Below are 15763 nucleotides of genomic sequence, written 5' to 3' on the forward strand. Positions count from 1 at the left end.
GACAGGAGATTCGCGACTGTTTCGACAAACTTACCTCCCGTACCAAACGGGGGATGAACCGCTGAAGTCGACTCGGGCCACGACTCCTATGTCATGTACGAACCCGAAGAGCCGAAGCGATATCGTAATCGCCGTCCTTCTCTGCAAACAGTTGATATTTAAACTACCCTTCCGTAGGGTTTAAAAAAAATAAAGTCCCAAAGTCCACAGTTCAAAGTCCAAAGATAAAGTGCAAAAGAAAAAAAATAATCTAAAAGAAATTCTAAAAAAAAAATTATCTCTCTCTCTGTTTTTAATTAATTTTTATTCTCCTTTTCTTTCGCTCCTTTCGCTTTGCTTTTACTCCAAATCTTTAAGTATTCACCAAAACCTTTGGCAATTATTTTTTTTCGCTCCAAATTCCAAAATCTGTAAAGAAAAGACAAAAACCCAGAAACGTAAAGAAGAACAAATAAAATAAAAATCAAAAACAAATAAAAACCTTAAAAAAAAACTTTATAAACTCTAGCCTAAAGACAAGTCCCCGGCAGCGGCGCCAAAAATTGATGATATTTTTAAATAATGTTGTAGTAATAATTTCGTTGAGACTTGTGAAAGCAAAATATTTTAGACTTATAAAACTTAAAAATAGAAAACTTATTGCAAAATTGATTTCAAGATATTAAAAGTAACCAAGACACTAGATTCCACTATTACACATGAATGAACGATACCAAATATGTTTCAAAACTCTAACTATCCTTTAAGTCCTTTATTTATTAATTCACACATAATCAAACATATTCTCAAATATTAATTGTATTCCCTAAGAATAGACCATCAATCAATTAAACAAAGTATAATCTATCAAATTGAATCACAAGTAATTAAGAAAATTATGTGAATATTTAGAACTTCGCAAAAGCGGTGATTGAATGAATTATAAATTAGAGAAAATAAAAAATTTAGCAATCATTCATGCATAGATAGCTTCATCCATTGCCTTGGTTGCGCGAGAATTAGCTCATCATCATGGAAACACGCTCAAAATTCATTTTTATTGCTCAAAGGGTGTTTACAAAGATGAAATGGGAGAAACAATGATAAGACAATGATTTTCTTTTCTCTCCCAAAAACTCCCCAAATGTGCTCTCTAGCTCTCTATTTATACACACAAATACACATCACTCAAATATATTCTTCCATAACTCCAAAATCTTCTTCTTTTTAATTAAAAATATCTTCAGAATTTTTCCTTCTCTTTATTCTATATATTTCTTTACTAAACCCATATCTTCTTTAATTCGCAGAATAAAATCCAAGATAAAATCTTCTAAGGATATCTTTCTTGTTTAATACAAGATAATTTCCTTTTTCTTCAAAACTTCATGTTTGTAAGGCAAGAAGATATTCTTATCTTAAAGATAATAAATCCTTTACCGTTGAAACCAAATTTCCTGCCAATTTTTTTCTTTTCAAATCAAGGAAGAAGATGGATCCCCGTTAACCAGTAATGGGGTGCGATTAGCAGTTGGTTCCCTAGGGTGCCCCTTATCAGTTAGGTGCCCCTTGTCCAAAACTGAGAGTCTGAATAACCTGTGTCCTCCGGGGGTCCAAATAGCACTTTTTGAGCAACTTTTTCCACACAAGTGTATTTCTCCAAAAACACCTACACAAACATAAAAACATCATAATAAGTACAAATCAAGCACTAGCAATAGAGACACTGAGGACAATTCAGACACAAAAATGTGTCTATCAGTAAGATATTTCTCCTAATTAGGTTACCCTCCTCTCCGAATAGGCGGCTACACCAGTAACAACAACGAAGAAGTCTATAGTTTCGAAGGATTAGTTTGCTAGAAAGGAAAACTTCAAGTATTTATAGACAATGAAGTTTGGACACCAAGGAATTTCCAAAACCGAAAATATTCTCAAGATATTCATTAAAGTACAAATTCGGTTTCCATAATTCCTGGAAATGCTCTGTCCAAAGATAATGATCGAAATCTCTCGGAAAATCTAATTAGTAAATGCACATTACTAATTCTTGTATTTCCCTATAAAATAAAATTAATAACCTTAATTAAAAGATTCTTAACTTACTTATGTTTCGATCCTTGGATTTTCTTCCTTTAGCTATTAAGGAATAACTTTGAACAATTAAAGAAATAAACATTCACAGCACGTGTTAAAAGTATGTCGACATCCTTACTTTGTAAGTTATCTTTCACACTTACAACCTTGAAACCGATTTTCCACACTTCCAAACAAGTTTAGAATTGGTTCATCTGACTTTCAAGAACTATGTGATTGATCAAACAAACATTCAATCACAATCATGGGTTTAACGGTTCTACCAAAACAAGTTTCGGTTCTTCCTCCATGTGAGTACTGTGCATAGTCACACTAGCTTTCCAAAATTCAGTTGACTAGCTACTAGGATCGGTTCCCCACATATTTATGGTATCTAACTTATATGTGTTGCACATGTCCATAAGATAGGTCCCCCTTTGCCTAAAAACATGTTGCACATGTTCATTGGATCGGTTCCCATTTCTGCTATAAACCTTGATGCACCCCATACAAGGATCAGTTCCCCTTTGTTATGTACTGCACATCTTACTAGGATCGGTTCCCCTTTCCCAAATTTGGTCAGACAAAACACAAACCCGATCATACCATCTCAGGTGATTACTTAAGGTCGGTTTCACTAATAAAATTCATACCAATACATAAGTCAGGCCTTTGTGAATAGTTCTACCAAGAACACAAACAAGTTGTGAGCGGTTATACTCAATCACACATATTGGTTGTCCATAAGATAAGCAATGAATAACAAAACCAATAACACCTGAAATTTCCTTTTCGGTTCACAAACAAGTTTATGAACTTACTTCCTTAGAACACATGTAAAACATTGTTCCCTAGGATGAAATCCTCACCTTATACCCATACATAATAACCATAGCATTCAAATGATTATGGCGATGTCTTATCTACAAAGTTTAATGGTTAAGCAATAAACCTCGTATTGTATTCCTTAATACTATGTCTATCTAGAGTTCAAATATGCTTCGTAGTTTTGTTTTCAATATGCACGACTTGAAATATACGTTAGGGAATGAAACAGTTCAAGTCAAATATCACTAAGCTCAAGTGGAAGGATGATTGTTGTCGTTGTAGCTCCTTGATTCTTCACATCTTCAATCGGTTTATTATAGAATCCCAATCGGTTTATTATAGAAACCCAGTTGGTTTATTAAAGAAACGTATGGCTTATTGTAGTAGCACAATAGGCTTATTATGGAAACCCAGTTGGTTTATTAAAGAAACCCATGTCTCATCCTAGAACCCCATCCAGTCTAGCTTATTATAGAAGCCCAAAAGACTTATTTTGGAAGTCATTTTTAGATAGACACAAATCTTGGGAGATATATAAGAATCTTCCAAGATAAATACAAATCTTGTGAAGATATATAAGGATCTTTCAAAATAGACTCAAATCATGTGAAGATATGCAAAAATCTTTCAAGATAGACTCAAATCTGGGGAAGATAGACATGGATCTTCGATGGTAGACACAAATATTAAAGAATAAGTACAAATCCATGTGGTTATTTTGGATACCTACAAATTTAGGGTTAACTACAACTAGATTTGATTTTTGCCTATAAATAGAGGCCAAAATCCAACTCAAAGGATGTGGAATTCTAGGTTTGCTAACCATTCAAGAATTATTGAAATCATTATATCAATAAAATCTCTCCTAACGGGATTCCATCCGTGGATGTAGACACAACTTTCCGAACCACGTTAAATTCTTTGTCTCCTTTATTTTTCTTCAATTCATTTTATAGCCCTAATTTATTTAATCATCACCAATCAATCGTGTTTTGTCCCTAAAAGTAATTTTGGGTACAAACATTGGCGCCAACTAAGGGGATTCGTGTAAAACAATCATGTTTTTCCATTGATGTGACTACTCGTTTTCCCGTAGTCTACGTAATGTATACAGTTCAGAGAATTACATACTAAGTAGTATCGATGGCTCAGTTGAACTGATGATGCTAAGTAATAAAAGATATCGAAGATCACAATAATAACAGAGAACACTAATATAAATTAAATGCTACTAAGTTATCATGAGACACAAGATATTACATGGTTCGACTTTCGTCTACGTCCACGGGGTAATGAGTAATTTGTTTGTATTAAGTTGTAGTGGTTACAAAAGATCTTAAATGCTTCCCAAAGTAATAGAGAGAACTCAAGTTGAAGTCATTACTTAAGTTCTAAACATTAAAGAGGTATAAGCTTAAGACTAGATATTCTTCTCCTAAAAATTGAATGCCCTTAGTTTGTTGGTGAGGCTTGGTATTTATAGCCCCTTCTGCTCCAGGTATATCTTTGCTGCCTATGGGTCCATCGCTTCCTGATATACCTTTCGTACAGATGGTACCTTCGTTCGCAGCGTGCTTTCTCCAGTCGAACTCTGCCACCTCAGCTGACCCACGTTCCTTCGGGAACTTCCCAACCTTAGTACAAATTGTACCTTCGTTCACCGCCAGCCTCTGCCAATCTGGTTCCACCACATCATATCTATTCACGTGCTTTGATTATGCGTGTAGATAAGAGATTTTTGCATTTAATGCTGATTATATATGTCATCTACCTTTGTCTCTTCGCCAGCTGCCTCCTCATAGACTAGGCTTTTACTTCTTTCATCTTAATCGTCAAGGCATCCTTTCCTGGGACGAGATAAAGTAGATCTACGAAGGTATCCTCTGTCACTTTGATTCCTCTGTATAGCGATGGCTATACAGTAATCTTGTATGCGACCACTGAGATCGTGACACGTGCTCCGCAGAATATTGGTATTCACAATTGAGAAAAGTGCGAAGGAAATCATGTATGGATTTCACGTAAAAATCAGTAGGAACAAAAAATTAGGGTTTAGAAAAACCGTTACGAAGTTGAAGAAACCGTTAGGATAGTTGAAGAAACCGTTACGACAGTTGAAGAAACAGTTACGAAGGTTGAAGAAACTATTGCGAAAGGGTTGAAGAAACCGTTAAGAACCTTGAAGAGACTATTGTGAAAAAGTTAAAGAAAATGTTACGAAGATTGCAGAAACTGTTGAAAAAAAGCAGCAGAAATAGTGATGAATATCGCCGCTAGAAGGGTAACAGTAATATCTGTTGCAGAAACCGTAACAGAAAACCCAAGGCAAACATCCGGTTCACCTACTGGTCTAGCCGGACCGGTTCATCAGCTGGTACAATTTGGTCCAGCCGATCTGGTCCATCCAAGTCCAGATCGAATCGGTTAAACCAAGTTCCACTCAGCAACTTCGGTATAGTCAGCATATACCATGTGGGCAACTCTAGTGCCACGTCAGCAGGCATGTCACAGTCTTCAACTGACACGTCAGTAGATATAGTACAATCGCTATCTGCCACGTCATCAGTAATGCCACGTCATGTCACGCGTTGTTCCGTGTCGTCGTGCCACTTCAGCACATTGACTGGCATGTCAGCATTCAGATCCAATCAGCAGTCCATGTCAGCATAGTGTGCACTATCATTTTTCCACGTCTGCGACAACAGGCGTGCTTCGTGCAAATATTGTTTCGTCAAAAACTTCTTCGTTTATAATCCGAATTGAGTGATTTTTGGCTCGTTTGAATCGTATTACAATTCCCTACAGTATGGAAGTAAAATTTTCAGTGTTTGAGAAACTTTTGTGTGTACTTGGGGAAGCAACATGATTGAGTTCGAGGTTCGTGGATAGCGACATGATCGAACTCAAAGTTCGTTTGATTTGTTGCTTGAGGTTCGTCAGCAACATGCTCAATTGAAGATAAGCAAAGAAAGAAAATTTATCACGTACGAAGAAAGGGTCCGGAGCCGAGGGACACGCCACACCAAGATAACATTTTGAGGCGATTCCGAAAAGGAAAATAACGATGGACCCAGAAACACATATGACGGACGAAAAGATACCTGATTATAATCCCATCATTTCCATCTAGAAAGTGAGGATTGAATATAATAAATCTATTTCCTGCTTTACCTGGGGCGTCTTTGCTATTTGAAAATATCTCTACAGATGATGAGGGCGGCTAAATTGTCGTCAAGCCTGCAATCAAAAGCAACTTGTTTAAAGAAGTGGAACAATAGAAAACATATTTTTCAGTATAAATTCAAGTAATGGGGGCGTCTAGGGTCGAACGAACGAACGCCAGGGGAGGTGAGTCGTCACCAATTGTTACATTATAAATCGAGCTTATAATCACAAATGAGAACACTTTTGCATGTATTATTAAAGAAATACTTGCAATGTTTTTCTAATAAAAAGAAAGACAAAAATGAAGTTTTTCGATTGTTAAGTAAATTGCTGCGACGTCTTTCTAATAAAAAGAAAGGAGAAAAAAAGTGTTTTAGTATTATTAATTTAGCTGAAGCTAAAATGGAGCGAAAGGAAAATATTAAACGCATGGGGTGGAAATACTTGCAATGTTTTTCTAATAAGGATAAAGACAAAAACGAAGTGTTTTGCTTATCAAGGAAATAGTTGCAATGTTTTTCTACAAAAGAGAAAAATAAAAGACAAATGTTTTGATAGAAGTACTTCAAGAATAAAAGTAGAAATGTTTAAATAAAAGATGAAACAAAAGGAGAAAGAAAAAAGCGTTTGGTAAAGGAGTTGGAGTGAAAGAAATGAAACGTATGACAAAGAGCTAGAGAAAGTCAACCTATACACCAGATATTGTCGTACATTCATTATTCGCCAGATACGAGAACTTTCTATTGGCAGATGCTCGACCAGTACGGGAGCATATGAGAAATCAATGTGCCCAGCAAGATATGGGAGCAACCTGCGTTCGAGTGAGGTATGTTCTCGAAGTTGAAGTTGAATTATTAATTTAATCCAGACACCGAGTTTTCATATGAATGGACTTTTTTTTGATGGTTTTGCTATTAAAGAGATAAACTAGTTTAATAAATTTGAGCATTTTTCTATCAAAGAGAAAAACCAAGGAACGAATTGTCACACAAAAATAGTTCTGGCAATATCCTACACGAAATGCAAGTTAGGAATTGAAAGTTCTAACAAAGAGAACATCTGCAGAAAAAGACGAGAATTAAAGTTACATGGCTTCACGAATGTAATGTTCGAATATTTACAAGACGAACACGTAGGTCATTGTGTATGGATGTGTATGTGATTTAATTGTTTCCAGTTAAGAAAAACTGTGTCAATTTATTTGGTTTATTGTTTGATATCTTCTTTATCTTGGTATAACTAATCACAATGCCTGACTTATGATTTGATATGACTGGTTTTTATTAATTGGTGTAACCGATCCTAAGTAATCACCATGTGTTAGTATGATCGGTCCTTATAATTGGTGTGAACGATCCAAGTAATTGGCGTGAACGATCATGAGTATGTGTAATCGATCCTTGTAATTGGTATAACCAGTCCTGGTAACTGGTGTAACCGATTACAAGAAATACCATGTGTAGATGGAACCGACACTTGTAACTGGTGTAACCGGTCCTGGTAACTGGTGTGACCGATCACAAGTATATCCATATTGAGGTATAACCAATCCTAGTGATTGGTAGAACCGATTGAACCCATGTATGTGATTTGGTATTTGATCAATCATATAGTAGTCTTGGAATATAGGGAACCAATTCTAAACTTGTTTGGAAGCGTTGTATGACCGATTCCAAGAATGTAAATTAATGTAAATATGAAATAAGGATTTAAAGTGAAAAGATGTCAACATACTTTGAACATGAGCAGTAACTCTTATTATTTATTGTTCAAAGATATTCCTTAATAATCAAGGTGATAATAAATTGATAATCTTTTGATTAAGGTTTTTAGTTTTATATGCTTTAACTACCAGCAATTAAATACATATCTTTAGAGAATAAAAATTAGTAATGTGCATTTACTGATTGGAGATTTTTTATTGAGAGATTTCAGAAATATTGGACAAGCTTTTATTGGAATTATGAAAACCGAATTTTGCCATTCATTGCATATCTTGAGAATATTATCTGTTTTGGAAATTCCTTAGTGTCCAAACATCCTTGGTCTATGAATACCGAAGTTTGCATTTCTAGCAAACTATCCTAAGAGTTAGGAAAACTTCATTTCTTGTTGTTTCTGGAGGAGACGTCTATTCGGAGAGGAAAGTATCATAATTAGGTGAAATCTCTTACGACCGCTCGTTTAAATACTTTTTTAAGATCAAGAAGCTCTACGAGTATCTTTGGTGGGAAACTAGATAATTGCATTGTAAACTAGATCGAAGTATCGACGGAATATTTAGAACTGTTGTTAGATCTAAAGACATCTTGTGATAATCCATTATTAACAGACTTCGCTCTGTGCCTGATTGCTCACAAGAGATTCAAGTGGTGTTGTGCAGGTTATTGATGATTAAAGAAAATATGAAGGTGAAGAAGATTTCTTACTGGTTTTCGTATCTTGTAAATTGTGTGCACAAACTTGATCGGCTGAGATCCAACTAGAATCGGATTTATTCGATTGATTAGTTACGTGAGATCGGCATCGCTTTATAGTTTATCTTTGAGATCTATATTGATTTATTGTGAATCTAGACTTAACTATTTCGATAGTTAAAGTTAGATTGATCTAACCAGGAAAAAGAGTTTATTTGAGTAAACAGAAGATCATTTGCGTATGACTTAGGCCTATTCCTATGCATATTGTAAACATCAGATTTTTCCATATATGACACCCACTATGGGTATGCCAAACTCATATGTCTATACGTCAGTTATAACATATAGGCATACACGATGGATTTTCCAGCGAGCAATAGAGTGTCTATTGCTCGATGGTCAAATCAGCGCTCGTTGGTCAATCAAGCGCCATCGCTAGTCAAGCTGTCGCTCGCCGACCTGATCATCGTTTATGATATCCTCATACAACGTCTACCATTTTTTCCCTCTATAAATACCTAATTTCAACTCATACCAACCCAACTTCAAATTCATTTCAACATGCCTAGTGCTCGCATAACCGAAGTGGATTTCACTTCAGATGAGGATATTTCTCTAATTCGATACTGGGTTTCGGTTGCAGGCAATAGGGATTTCAATTTACAGACTTTTAACTTATGGGACACTGTGTTTCAAAGGTTTATGACGTTAAGTCACATAAATTCAAGAAGAACAAATGTGTGTCTTCAAAATCGTTACTATTTCATCAATAACGATGTTAGAAAGTATCAGCAAATTATGTGGTTGATAAAAGGGGATAATCCTGGGTTGTCAAATGAAGAACTAAAAATTAGATCTCGTATCAATTCGCCGAAGACAACGGAAGATGGTTTAGTCACGAAGAATGTTATGAACTCTACAATGTTCATGTGCAGGGATTCAAATTTTAAGTATTGTGTTATGCAATTAAGGTAAATTTTTAATGAAATGTAAATCTAGTTTCTATTTGAATATTAATATAAAAGATAGTTTTCATTAATCAAAATAAAAAGATTACATTTAAACTAAATTGCTTCCATAAACTACTCATTTCCTTGGTCATTTTCTCTCTGACCAAAGATCCAATTACCCGCTTTTTCTGGATTAAGAATGTTGTTCAACATATCAGTTAGCGAGCAGGTTTGTGACTCACTTGGTGCTTGAGTCTTATTAGAATCACCATAACCTTGATAAATAATGGGTTCAAGGCGCATGGGAACACGATACAAATCTTGAAATGCGTGTTATTGATATCCTGGAGGAATTTGCTGAATTGGTTGCTGGAATGGTTGAAACGCTAATGAGCTTGAGGAAACTGGAGGGGTGGAGGCAATTGGGGTATACAGAGTCAATTGCCTAACTACTTCCATGTTAACATCACCACCTGGAGTCATTATACCAATTGGAAAATGACTGAACATACGTGCAGGAGTTGTATCCAAGACAATGTTTTCATAACCACCACGTACTACTTGAGTATCTAACACTTGGTTTGGAGTAGAACATTCTGGTACCTCCTGCATAGAACGACGTCTCAAACTTCTTTCACTTGCACGACTTCGCTGACTTCCACTGAGACTCATGCCTCCTCGACCACTGGGACTCAAATGACTCATTCCTCTAACACTGGGACTCATTCCTCTAACACTGAACTCATGCCTCTACTACTACCTAAACCATCATTACCGTCAAATCCTTGACTCATGTCAAACATCATGCTTTCCCTCACTTTTTGCAACCCATTCAAGTGGAATTTCTGAAATCCATGTAATAGAGCATGATAATCGTTCAACTGGGGCTGATACTTCTCTGGTGTGGCATTAACCCCCCAGTATAGATAAGTCCGATCGAGTACACTTGAAGCAATTGGATAAGTAACAATCTCTCCAGATGTGGTGGATATAGTTTGTACATCCCAAGAAAATGGTGGCATGGTTGACGATGAACTTTGAGATCGATATGCAAATGCGTCGCCCATCTCTGGTGGAGGTTGGGAAGAAATAAATTCATCGTCAAGTGGCATCCTACCTAAATCTGGGAAATCCATTCGACCCAAACTTTACGGTTTTATAGCAATAGTTGGCTCGAAAATAGTGTTAAACCAATAAAGGTACTCATTTCTATCCATTGGCTCATGGATCAATTCATCAGCTTCTTGCCAATAATGACCTTTCCTTATCAATTTGAAGTAGTCGTCTTTAGAAACCTATGAATTTGGATAGGTGTTGACGTTTATCACTGATCTTCTTTGCAACTGAAAAAGTTGTCTTTCACCATAACACCAAATTCCCTTTTAAGAAATAGGGTTGTATAACACGATCCTTGTAAGTCTTAGATGTACCATTCTCTGAGATTGTTCTTCTTCAAACTCAAGGATATCTCCATACGGTTGGGTGACAAGGTTAAGGCTTGTTCTACACAACTACCGAATCTTATGAACAATAGCAGTATGTTGACTATCTTCAATCTGTTCTGGAATTCTCAATTATCGAAATCGTACTTCAGTATGTCCGGAAAAACATTGGTGTGAATCTTAAGAGAAGGTTCTGAAACACAGAAATATGTATACCACCAATACTGAAAATAATAACATTATTGGTTACTAAATTTTTCATATGAAAATAACAAACAAATCGTGTGAAAAATATTGGTTCTTACTTCCAAAAATCCCCAAAAAACATTAAAAGTATCTTTGACACACGTCGAGCAATCACTGAGGGATATGTAAATCTCTAAGAAAATTGGAAACCCTCAATCATATGTTGGTTCTTGGTCTAAATATTCTAAGGCTTCGAGAAAACCGATTAAGCCACTTAGCTAGCATTTGGAAATAGACATTGGCCTAGTGTCCATAACACAAATATACGTTCGAGCTCCTTATAATGTCCAGGGAACAAATATACATTATTTGATATCATGTTCTCATTCATTTTCCTAGCATATTCAAAAAACTTTTCAACCCAGCCACTCTTGATCTATTTGCTTTTATTTGTCCGTATGTATCATTTCCTTCTACATCATTTAAGTATAACATAAGTCTTTGTTTCCATTTATTTCCTGATAACCAATTTAGTGCGTTAAATGGAAGTATGTTTCCATCACATGGAATTTCCGTTAACATGTACAAATCTATCGGTGTAACTCCTATTAAAAACATTTATTCATAATTAGAGTTTGTTGAATTTTATAAAACAAAAAACATAATCTAAAAATTTAATTACTAGAAAAAACTGCCTTGCCGCATTTAAATTCTTTGAAAAAGAACGTGTTTGTAGTATTCCACCATCGTTCTAATATAAGTCCTATATTTTCTAGGTTGTATATGATACAAATGTCGCCTAGGATATCTTCGGACTCTCTCTTGAACTACAGGGGGAAGTAACTGATAAATCGTAGGGAATTCAAACCATCTACCTCTTAGATTAACTGAATTAAATCGCTCCTAATGGTCAGATATGTGATTAGAGAACACACCTTCACCAGATACTTGTCTAACATTTTGAAACTCATAATATTTATCCACTGGCTGGGGTACTAGTAGATCCTTTGAATTTTCTGTTTCTTTTCTTTTCTCACTCGCCATATTTGTTTAAAAATATAAAGTGTGAAGGGAAGAAAACAGAGGAGCTGAGAAAAGTCGAGAAGGGACCAATAGGGAAAGTGTGAAGAATATATGAACAAGGTGCAGTATTTATAGGTGTTAGAAGTCGAACGTTGGCGATATTGATTATAACGCCAGCGCTGGAGTCAATAACGCTCGCTACGCTCGCTACGCTCGCTACGCTCGCTACGCTCTGTGGTTTTCCCATAGTGGAAAATTTTTTTTACCATGCCACCTGGAATGCCAAACAACTTTTTTTGGCATGTGCATAGGAATAGGCCTTAAGATATCTTTATCTTGAAAAGAATCCAAAGAGTTGTTACCAAACAGATTTTTTGTTCCTTTACTGTTTGAAATACGATCCAAAGGAATTGTACCAGTGCGTGACTCTTGAAGTCGGAAGCGCAGGGATACTAAGGGAACTAAGTAGCTATGGGTAGTTTGCTTGGTCTCAACTATACGAAGTTGGTTTAGATTTTGTATAGCGGCTTAATTCTGAGAGTATTCAATTCTGGACTAGGTCCCGGATTTTTTCTGCATTTGCAGTTTCCTCGTTAACAAAATCTCGTTATGTCTTTTACTTTGATTTCCGCATTATAATTGTTATTATAATAAAGTAAAATACACATACGTTAACTTCTTCATACTTGATAGTGATCCTATAGAGTTTGGTTATTACCGAATCTATTATCAATTATCACACTTTGATTGTTGTATTGTCTCAATCTCGTATCCATTGACGATCACACAAAGTGTGAATACGAAGTTGTTGTATTGTCTCGACTTTGTCCATAGACGATCACACTTAGTAAGAGGACTTATAGGTTAAACAAAAAGATTGTGGTGTATTTGGATACCCTCGTCTTTTCAAGTTCTTTTCATTGCGTTTAATCATTTTGGGTCTCCCCATGCCCACTGGGATGTCCTTATTGCTGATTCTAAGTGTTTGATGGTCGAGGCTCGAGACGCGGGTCTCTTGCCATCGCTTTTGTCCCTCACACGCCTTCGCCATTACGAGACTCAAAGTTTGGTAACATTTTTACGACTGCTTGGCGTGTTTCGCTCGATGGAGGCGGTTGGTGTGGCTCTTTCACAGGCCCAAGGGTCTCTTCATTTGTTGCCTTAGTATTGTCGCGTGTATGCTGTTATGTAATTGTTGATTTGCTTTTACTTTCATGTGCTTGGTGTTACTGTCAGTTTTAATTATTGTTATATATATATATATTTATTTATTTATTTTAGAGCGATGGAGATAGGTGTGGCGCGATCCCCTTTTTTTATCGAGAGAAGCAAAACGCGTTCCCTCCCTTTAGCACATTTATACTTCAGCGTAATACTCGAAACGCGTCCTCCCCTTTCTAACATGGATGTAGGAGAAAACCACCCGCCTTTTATTGTTGGGGGACTTAGAACACGCCATCCCTTCATTTGAATTAATAGGCAGGTATTCGACCGCGCAAGTGGGACGACCTATTATGTGTCGATCAACTAGATGCACAGGGCAACTTTAGTAAATGTAATGTCAGCCGACCAGATGCGCGGAGCAACCCATAGCTTCTAATAATTGTATCGTCAGCCGACCGGATGCGCGTAGCAACCTGTAGCCTTTAGTAATTGTAATGTCAGTGATAGACACATTTTTGTGTCTGAATTGTCCTCAGTGTCTCTATTGCTAGTGCTTGATTTTGTACTTATTATGGTGTTTTTATGTTTGTGTAGGTGTTTTTGGAGAAATACACTTGTGTGGAAAAAATTGCTCAAAAAGTGCTATTTGGACCCCTGGAGGACATTTACTATACGGACCCCAGATTTGGCTAAGGGGAACCTAAGGTTATGCGTAGCCCAAATTCATCCTCAACACCCAAATTTGTCCTCAGCACCCATCTTCTATTCGCACTCCAGAAAAGAATAGGGGAACTTCATCTTCAACATTTCAAAACTGTATTTTGGCGGGAAAAAACTGGATGCAGATTAGGGTTGGAGTTTTAGGCATGCAAGGAAGAGACTCAATCGCTGATTCTTTTGGGGTTGATTTCTTAAGCCAGAACAGGACATGTTTGGGTGTTATATTCGATTAACTTGGGCTAGATTGTGCTATATGGTTGATTCAAAGAGAAACAGGAAAAGACGAGATTTTCTAATTTGGTTTCGAAAGTTCACGGAGAGATTTAATCGCTTCAATGAGTTGTATTCACCCTGTTTTGACTAAACGGGGCTGATAAGTCAATTGGATTCGATAAACTTAGGTTGTATACGTGGATGCTAGAAAACAGAGGCGGGAAGATAAAGATACTCGGGCCTCTCTGATATGTTGTTTTGAGAAGTTTGCACGAGTCTACAGCATGTTATACTGATTATGGAATGTGTAGGATCCTGTTAAGAGGGTGCTGGCAGAAAATCAACACGTGAGAAGACAAGAATGGAAAGAAGATATTCCCGAGTTTATGGCCTGCATGAGAATATTTTGGGGATTTTTCCGTGTTAATGTGAAGGATTCTCGTTGCTGTGAAGGTATATATAGTGTGCTGGGGACTCAAAGAGAGGTACGGAGAGTTTGGGGAGGATTTGGAACATCACAGAGGAGAAATACGATCACCAGAGAAACCTTCTTCTGCTGCTGCTCATCTGAAGAACACGAAGAACAGACCATCCAAGACAGTCGTTTTTCAACAATGGAAACGAGGTGTGGGTCGATAGCTACAGAATCAGCGACAATATTGTTGTATCATTCATCATTTGTAAATACCATTTGAGCAATGAAATCAACTTTTGAGCGTGTTTCCAACATGATAATGAGCTAAATCTCCCACAACCAAAGCAATAAGGAAGCTATTTACGGATGAATAATTGGTAACTATTTTATTTTCTCTAATTTATAATTTATAATTCACTCAATCACTGCTTTTGCAGAGTTTTAAATTGTTTGTATAATTTTCTTAATTAGTTGTGATTCAATCTGATAGGTTATACTTTGTTTAGTCAATTGATAATTTATGCTTAGGGAATACAATTGATATTTGAGAATTTTCCTGATTATTTGTGAATTAAGAAATAAGGGACTTAAAGGATAATTAGAGTTTTGGATCATTTGCCATAATTTATTCATGCGTGATAGTGGAATCAGTGTCTTGGTTATTCCTAATAATCCTGAATTAAGTTTTGTTTGTCTCTAAATTTCATTAAATCTAAAATCTTTTGCTTTCACAAGTCTCAAGGAACCTATTACTACTACAATAACTTGAAATCTCATCAATTTTTGGCGCCGCCGACGCGGACTTGTCTTTAGGCTAGAGTTTTTAGATTTTTATTTGTTTTAGGTTTTTATTTTATTTTTTATTCTTTACGTTTTTGGGTTTTTGTCTTTTCCTTACGGATTTTGGTGTTTGGAGCGAAAGAAAAATTTTCCAAAGCTTTTGGTGAATACTTAAAGATTTGGAGTAAAACCAAAGCGAAAGGAGCGAAAGAAAAGAAGAATAAAAATTCATTAAAGAAAAGAGAGAGACATTTATTATTATTATTATTATTATTATTATTATTATTTTAGATTATCTTTTTCTTTTGCACTATATTTTTGGACTGTGGACTTTGGACTTTGGGACTTTTTTTTTCTTAAAACCCTACGGAAGGATAGTTTAAACATAAACTGTTTGAAGAG

This window comes from Papaver somniferum, chromosome 2, assembly GCF_003573695.1.
Source record: "Papaver somniferum cultivar HN1 chromosome 2, ASM357369v1, whole genome shotgun sequence".
Classification (NCBI taxonomy): Eukaryota; Viridiplantae; Streptophyta; class Magnoliopsida; order Ranunculales; family Papaveraceae; genus Papaver; species Papaver somniferum.